The following is a 9,928-nucleotide window of genomic DNA, read 5'->3' as shown; positions in this document are numbered from 1 at the left end:
AGATTCGATTAATATTATTAGTAATATAGTATTTAATATTTCGCCCTATTTATTTTTTTTTAATAGAATAGCGATAATAATATTGGATTTAGGAATTTAATTAACTTCCGCCGTTTCGTCTAATATTGCGTATAGTTTATTTATATAGGTAAATAATTTAGGATTAATAGGATACAATTTTTCGTAGTCCTGTACGAGATTTTAGACGTTCTCTATTAATCTATTAATATATAGGCCACCTCGCGGGTACTATTTATTATACTCCGTACTATAACCTTTATATTTTACCTAATATTCGATTAATAATTTGTTCCTATACTATAAAATCTTTCGGTCTATGATTTTCTCTACCTTGTATAATTGCCAATTATTAGTATTACCTTCGACTATAATATATTCATTTGGTTATTCTTCGTAATAAAATAGGTTTTTACTATAGGAGTATTCTCTTAGGTAATTTACGGAAATAATTAAGTGAATCCTCTATATAGGTAGTAATTCGAATTTATATATTAGGTTGTTAATTTTTCGTTTGACTTTAAATAGCCTAATTTATTAGTTAGCGTATTTATACGATTTAGTGCCTGGTTAAATACAGCCTTTATATAATTATAGTATTACTTTATTTCCTTTAATAAATTGGAGAAATTGATAATTTTTATTAAATATTAGTTTGTATTTCATTACTATTTAATTAATAATTTTAACCGCCTTGCGATAGTATAAGCGTTAAACTGTATTAAAGTCGTTATTTTAATAGTCTATTAGTTTAAATAGGTCGAGCGCTATATTTAATTTAAAACCTATTATAATTTCGTTAGGGGTATAGCCTAATAGTATTAATAGATTATTATTAAAATTGTACTATAGGGTAGGGAGAATATTTAGTTAAGGAATATTAAAATTCTCTATAATGTGGTACCGGATGGCGATTTTAACCTCCTAATTATACTATTCAACCTAGCTATTAGACTTCGAATTCTATACGGTAGTATAATAAATTATTATATTAAATTTTAGGAAAACCTCCTTCCAAATTGCAGATAAAAATTTAGAATCCTAGTTAGTAATTGACACCCGGAATAAGCCCTAATCGTATAATAGGAGTATAGTGATGAGGCGTTCGGCCTATTATTTTATAATATAATTTATTCGGCCGGGGATTAATAAAGTCTTTTTATTAAAATTATATATAATGATTATAAGTGTATTGTAATATTCTCCGCCCTACATTATTAATTAGTTAATTTAATTGGGAAGATTAGTGACGAAGTTTATGTGAACTGTATAGAAAGGTACTAGTTGTGGTTTTATAGGTTTTATCTATTTGGGGGCGGTTTTACAATCCGTCCTAGACTTCAAACATTGTAAGTAATACTTTACGTATTGCTTTAAGGCTTTTATTATATAGGGAAAGCAAAATCTTTCCAATTTTTACATTATTCTTATAAAGTTGAAGTAATAATATTTATTATATACGAAGGCGAATATATCGTATATAGTATTAGCGAGAATATATAATTTTAATTTTCCGATACGAAGGAAGTAGTATAATAACCTATCTTTTAATTGAAAGGGAAATTGTTTATTAGTATTAAGACCGAACTTTATACTACAATTATTATATTCTTTTAATTTACGTATAATAGTAGCGTAATATTTATCTTTTTTATAATTAGTAATAAACTTCGTTCTTGTATCTTCGTTTATATAGATGTAAATTGCGTAAGTAGCGTCTTTCTAAATATTATCGAATTTATTAACGTCTAGCCGTAGTTCAATTTCAACGCTGAATAATCTAAATAAAACGTCCGGAATAATATTAATTTTTCTTAGTATATAACGAACATCGAAGTTGAACTAAGATAAATATATAAAAGTAATAATAAGTTTCGAGTTCAATTTTATAAAGTCGGTAGTATCTAGGTTAATTTATTTAATTATACTAATAAGGGCGCGATAGTCTATTAGGACAATAACGGGTTTAGTGTAGGATTATACTAATTAGCGGAGGGATTGGCAGGTTTAAATTAAATAGGCTGTTTCTAGCTCTATTGGCTAGTAATTCTTTTCGGCGGCGGATAACCGTTTATTATAAAAGAGAATAGGCTAGATTTTATGAATAGGAATGGATTTGCCGTCCTACCAATCGCCGTCAATATAAAAGACTATAATACTGAAACCCTATCTTTTCGAAGCGTTGATTTTGAAAAATATAATTCTATTTAAATAATAGTAAAAGATTACTATTTCTTTCATTAATTAATCCTATAGAATAGTAAAGGCTTCTTTTTCGAAGTCTATTAGCGTGAAGCTTAATATATTAGTAAACGTCTTTCTTATTACTAGGGATTTCTTCTCTAATATTTTACTGTCCTTTTTACTAGTTTTAATAAGTTTAGCTTTCCTTTCTTCCAAAGGACCGATTTTTTAAACGAATTAAGGAATAAATCTTTTTAGGAAATTAATTAAATTAATATAGTATTTTAGCAATACTAGGTCGGTTAGTTATTAGATATTCTATATAGCGGTGATATAGTTAGTAATAGTAGCTATACCTAATTTATCTATGTAGTAATTTAGTAGGCGTACTAATGGATACGTAACGAAGGACTTCTTTATTATTATATTGAAATTAATTTTTTAAAATAGTTTAAAGATAACTTCTAGGTATTTTAAGTGATTTTCGGCCGTATTGCTAAATATAATAATATTATCGATATATCCCGTTATAAATATATAGTGTAGATAGAATTTTCGGTTAATAAATTATTTATATAAGTTAGCGAATTTTTATAGCCTATTAGTACGACGTTCGATTATTCTAATTCCCTTAGACTAATTAGGATTATTCTATTTTAATAAGGTAAGTAAATACTAATTTAGTAGAAGAATATTAAACCGTTAAAACAATTAACGAAATTCTTGCCTCTTATTCTAGCGATTATAGAGTTTTAGGTTAGTAGTAAGTACGAATCGCCAATAATTATACGGTTCAACAGTTATAAATTAATAATAATACACTCCTTTCGGACGCTATTTATAATATACTAAATAATAAAGTAGGGATAACCGAATAGCGTTGCCCTATATATTTATTCGAATTTACCGTCTTTATATATTTTATTTAATATTTTATTAAGGAGTTAACAATTTTGGATATTAAATTAGTAAAATTTAAATAAAATTTTTTATTTATATTAGTTTTCAACGAGGTTAATCCGAAGTATATTACCCTCGTTTATTTTTATTATATTACGTTTATTATAAATATTATATTTATTAAACAAAACCTTAATGTATTGTACGTATACTGGATTGCAATTGTAAATCTTAATTCCGTAGATAGATTTAATTTCTAGAATATTTTTATCTTTACCGATACTAAGGGATAGACGTCGTTTTAATAATTTGTAGAGGAATTTCAATGCGTCTTCTTCGGTAAATTCGCAATTAGGAACGTTATCGGTCGTTCGAATAATTATTTTATTAAATATAATTATTATATTAAGGGTTAGTGTAATATTCTTAAGGTCTGCGGTAAATACGAATTTTTTACCGGGTTAAACTTTTACTACGGCTAATAACGCTTAGACTTATTTAAATAAAATAGCCTAATAACTATTATTATTGAGATCTTTAATAGTATCTATTCGTTAGGATTGATAAATACGTATTAGTTTATTAGTAGTATTAATAATATTCACGAATTTAGGGGTTTTCGTATTAAGGAGATAATTTCGGGCGTAGGGATGCCTAGCCTTAAAGATATATTCTTTTAAAATGTCTATTAGTGATTTATTAGTAATATATGCGAAATTGACGGGAATAAAATATTTAGAGTGCGGTGGAATAATTATATTGCACATTATTAATACTCTTCAACGAATTGGCTTAGCTATGTAATTAGTTAGTATAATTATATTACTATACGTTAGAATTTATATAGTATTTGCTAATGAATTAATAATAATTTGGTTTAGTTGGGTCTATTGAATTCCTAATAGTAGTCTAGCGGCCAGTCCTTTAGTAACTTATACGGTCAATATAAATACTTAGCGTATAGGGCGATTATCGATAGTACCTTCGATAAACAAGTCGAACGTTGCTTATTTAGTAAGAACTATTCGATTATTAATGATATTGAATAATTTCGTTTTTAAATTGTTAAATTTTATATTTGGATTTTTATTAATTTATTATTTGTCGACTAAAATATTAGAATAATTAATATTTATGCAAACGGTATGTTTATTGCTATTTAGTTCTAGGCGAATATTTATTTAGAAATAGCTATATTGTATAGGGTTGCTAGATAGGTTTGCAGGACTTTTATTAACCTACTCTATTATTTTAAAAGCTTTAATTATTTTATTATATTAAATATTATTTATTGCGAAACTTATTGAATTATAGTTTTAATAGTTAAATTGTAGCGGTAATTAATTTAATTTACTAAGTTTCGGTTGGTTAGGTTCGGGTCCCGAACCTAATAGCCTTAGTTCGGTGTATGAATTGGTATAGACGTGGGTAAATATTTTACTGTGTGTAGGGAAAACCTTGTGATACTTTTTATATATTTGCCGATTTATATTGTACGATAATAAATAAATAGAACCGGAATTAATATTAGATTTAGTAGTACTAGTAGGGATATTTATTAATATATTACCTCCGGTCGATAAATTAATAATTAAGAAAACTTCTTCCTCCTTTAAATTATAATTTTAATTAATTTTTTCGAATCCTTATCCTTTAAAACGTTCTCCTTCGGAATTTAGTTCGTCTTTTTCCTAATAAATTTTACGTTTATCCTCAATAGAGTAAATACTATTATATTTTAGCTTAAATTTAATATATTAATAATAAATATATTGGTACGGATAATTTTAGTAACGTTAGTTTCGGTTAAATAAACCGCTACGCTATCCGGACGATAGGCCGTTGTACTTGTAGGATGAACCTTAATATCCGTTTCCTAACGAGGAATTGCGATATTTATATAATAAGCCTCTCTAATACGATTATAGACTACCCTGATATTCGCTAAACGAGGATCTGTGATATTTATTATTATTGTAGTTTAATGGGGCTAAAGATAATTATTAATAAGTTATATTACAATTAAGGGTTAAATTAAGGTAATAACGCTAATAATCCTCCTTTCCCTATAATACTATATTTTAGTCTTCCTTGATTTCCTCCTATTTTACGAAATTAGCGGTTTCGATAGCTTTAATATTTGGGAATTTACTATTAAGTTCGGCCCTTAGTATTTATTTATTAAAATTACTATTATATCCTCCTAAGTTATTAATAATTTTGAAATAATACGTTTCGGCGTAGCGATTTAGATGGGTTAGTTATTCGTCTAGAATTATATCGTCGGCGGGTTCGACGATTAAGTCTTTTAGGCCGGGGTATAAATAATTGTAAATTTGAATTATATACGTACCGCGATCTTTTTTACCGAACTCCTTCAAATAGCGGATAACTTCTATTACAATATTGTAAGGTAGTTTATTAATATAATAATCTTCGTATAAATATTCTAATATATCGAATTTAGTTAATGTTTAAGCGCGGAATATCTTCCAACGTATAAGAATCGTAATATACTAATTATTTAAATTCTGCTTTATAGCTGCGCAGGTCTTTGTATCGAATTAGTTTATATATTATACTTTCGTTCTACCTATAAATAATTAATATAGATTTTTCTAAAAAATATCTACCTTTAGATTATTGTTGATAATATTATTTCGAACGGTCTTAATAAAGAGATAGGGCGATATAATATAGATTTTATTTTTCTTTTAGAAATAATTACCTCCGATATTACTATTTTTTTCCTTAATATCCGACTAAAAATAATTAATTATCGAAATTTTTTAGCTATTAAATGTAGTAGATTAAAGGGAAGTAGCGAAGTAATTAATTATAATTTTTAATTTATTGTTATTTATTTTACCTATAGCTTTAATAATACGTGTAATATAGTAAAGCTCTTTATTACTGTTCAATATTTCCGGTTCTTCGGCGGCGGTAGTATTATTATTATTACCGGTATTCTTACTATAATTATTATCTTCGGTAGCGGCGTTACTACTAAAATCTGCTTAAACGGAATTTATATTACTGGTTATTTATTTAATTAATTAACGCCGGCGTTAAATAGTTGCTTAGAGCTTACGAAATATACCTAATAATCTTTATAATACCTTCTATTTTTCAATAAACGGTTCGGAATTAAACAGCAATTCGATTATATATTAATCTCTAGGGGGTAAATTAGTAATATCGGGTGAGAATAAAGGTTGGACTAATAAGTAGGGTTTTAAGGTTTTTAATAAAAGTACGAATATAATATTAGGAAAACTTCGCAATTTATATTAGAAGGTATAAGGATAGGGAAGATTAATATTTGGGAGTAGGGTTTTAATAGATTTAAGGGTATTAAATAATAGTCTAATTTTAATTAATACTTTCCCTTTCTATTACTTTAATAATCTTAATAGTATTATTAATTAAAGGCCTCTTTATTCCTTATATAAAAACGGAGAAGGAATTTAGTAATTCCTTTACTTTGGTACCTTCTTGGGAGGCTTTGGGGATACCGTTCGGTTTAAAAATAATTATTTATTATTAATTTAAGGTAATTAATAGCGGGCTATTAGTAAATTTAGGTTTGTTATATTGATAACCGGCGGTTTAATTAATTTACTCCTTCTAATTTCTATAGGGGATAACTACCTTAGTATTTAATTTACTAGCATAACTTCTAAAACGCTATTTAATTTACTAAAGGAAATCGAACTTAAATCAAAGGAAATTACAATTATCGCCCTACTCTAAATTTTCTACAACGATAAGTACGTTGAAAGTTGTTCTAGTATTACCGTTGGGGAAGTTTATTAGAATCCGACGTCTCCTAAATATTAAACTATATAGTTAATTAAATTTATTATTATATTAGATAGTATATTGGGTATAAGGATATTCGATTCGGCCGATAATTAATAATTATAAGGATACTAGACCAAATTTAACCTATATAAATTAAATAGTATTAGTAGGTTACTAATATCCAATATATTAATATTTTATAAGTTATTCTACAGTTCGGTACCGATAGTACTACTTTCTACTATTTCTATATTAATATTAAGACGTTGGGAGTTCTTATTATTAATAATAGAATCGATCTTTAAAGAAGAAAAGGAGTCGATTTTTAGTAAAGAGAAGGGTTTATTAGTAGAATCGAAAAAACTATGATTATTAAATATGAATGATATTATCGGTATTTATCCTCTATCGGTTGGTCGACCATTTTCCTCGAAACTAATTATTAGTAATTACTCGAATTATAAATATAGGGGAGGTAATTCTACTAGTATAATTAAAATTGGTAGTTCTACTTCGGTTTACGGGGGTTATTATTATTCAACCGGACGATTGTTACTAATTTCGTATTCGAAGAGTAGTTTGTAAATAACTTTGGACGTTTAGTCTTTTTAGTTATTGTGTTAGGGAACGGTTAGCTTATTGTTAATATAACTTTAATTATTAATTAATTTATTATTAGAAGGGTTAGGGAATTAATTATTATCTTCTTCTATTATAATATAGAGAAGTATAACGACCGGTTACTATCTGCTAAGTAATTAATTATTTTAGTATTTACTATTTTATTCGATTGTAGAAGGGGTTATTTAGGGTAGTAGTACGAGCTTAATAGCTATATTAAAAAATTATTTAGGAATATAATAATTAAGAGTCCAATTTTCTAGGTAAGAAGTTAGAAGAGTTTATTATAATTAACGGATTGACTATATTATAGATAATAAAATAATCGACGTATTCTCGTTAGAAGGAGGTAGAATTGTAATAATTCGGTTGAATACTTCGTATTTTAATTGGTTTAGCCGTCCGACCCATCGGAAACGCGGGTTCAGATAGATGAAATCTAATACGTAGCGTAGATCTCTAACGGTCGCTAGGTTAGCTAAATCTATTTTAAGCATAGTATTAACAAATAATAATAATTAATTAATTAATTAACGGCGGTACGGGAGCCGGCATATAGCTCGCTATATAAAGTACAACAGCTAGGCGTAGTGCGATAAATGTAATAAGTAAATGGATTTTAAGAAATCTAAAGAGTAGTATAATATAGGATAATAACGGTTCAAATTAATTATTGATTAGGTACTATTGTAAAATAAACGGCTTATAGGTATGTAAATAATATAATTGTTATTGTTCTACTAAGAATCTGACTACGTCGAGGCTTTCCCCAGGTTGGGTTTTATGCCCTGCCTAGGTCCGCTGGCATGTCTTACCTGCCGGTTATTGGTCGTCCCGACCAAGGCAGGGTTAACGTCTTACATTTAACAAGTAATTTAGACGGCTAGCACTAAATATATATATTTACTCCCTTCTTTACTCCCCCCCCCCCCTTTTTAACTACCTTATATCTTTCTCCTTTTTATAAATTTCTTATAATAATCCCGTTATATTCTCTTTATAATACAATTGTAATAAAGATTTATTTAACTTCCTATTCCTCTAATTCTCTCCTAGTCTATTATTACTATCGAGGGTAAGAAATTTACTCTCTTTCTTACAATCCAATACACTACGGGATCTATAATAGCGAAGTCCATCTCCTCCGCTGCAAAGTCGCACCCTTATTAACTTAAAATCCAATTTACTATTATAGTAATTATATATATAACCTTTACTTACGTAGTAGGGTTGAAGGATAGAGATACGCAATAGATTTTGAAGGTCCCCTTTAACTGATTAATTATTCTTTTAATAATAATCCGAATTTAGGAGTAACGAAGGTTATATAACTCTTAATAGGTTACTAGTCTTAAGCCGGCACGTTTAGTCTCCTTAAGGTAGTAACGTACGCCGCGGTACGGTATAAAGAGTTTAAAATTACTATTATAACCGGCGTTAATTAAATAGACTTATCCCTTAAAGATATTAAAATTATTAGTATAAATATAATTTAGTACCCTTATATCATTAGCTAACCCCTCCCAACTAAATTATACGTATATACTCTTACTAGTAAGATTATAAACTAGTAAAACATTTATAAAAATACCTATTTTATAGTTATACTAAGGTCTTTACTTTTTATTCAATACCCTCATATTAAAATACAATCTATTAAAAGCCTAGAATACTTTACAAAAATATAGGAAGAGTTTAGGGTTAGATTGAATTTTATATAAAGTAATTAAGGAGGGGACCTTGACTTTATACTATACTAGTATAAAGTAAATATTTAGAACTTTATAGAATATACTAATAGTATATTCGTACTCTATATAATAAATATTAATATAGGTTATTAACCGGTGTACTATTTGTAAACTAAAACTAAAGGTATATATAATTATATAAAAGGTTAACCCCTATAATATAATAAAGAGAAAGATTAATACCTTCTCGTATATCGTAGTCTTCCCCGAGCTGGATAAAATAGTATATTTACTAAATTATATTATCAATCTATAGAGGGCATCTAGCGTTATCCTTAATAACGATTAGAAGCGGCCTGGATATTTATAAAGAAGCTCGTATATTATTAATCAACTGTTTCTACTAATATTTATAGGAATACAGTAGGCCTATAATATTAAACTAGTATTAACTAGTATCGCAATTACTAATATTATCCGTATATAATAATAATATAATGCTTAACGGTATTATATAAACGCGTTAACGGGTATAGTAATCAATTTTATCGATTTATAGTAATAACAAGGGTAGTTATATAGTAGTTGAAATTATAAAATCCGATTTCAAAATACTAATTCAGTAGCCAACTCGATTTTAAATAGTCTAGAATCGGTTACTCTGAAATTCAGAAGATTTACGCGATTTCATCAGCTGTTTTTTTACAAAG

The sequence above is a fragment of the Neurospora hispaniola genome (genome assembly GCF_033458365.1).
Source record: "Neurospora hispaniola strain FGSC 10403 chromosome Unknown B0T23scaffold_17, whole genome shotgun sequence".
NCBI classification, from domain to species: Eukaryota; Fungi; Ascomycota; class Sordariomycetes; order Sordariales; family Sordariaceae; genus Neurospora; species Neurospora hispaniola.
Note: the sequence above shows the minus strand (reverse complement) of the source record.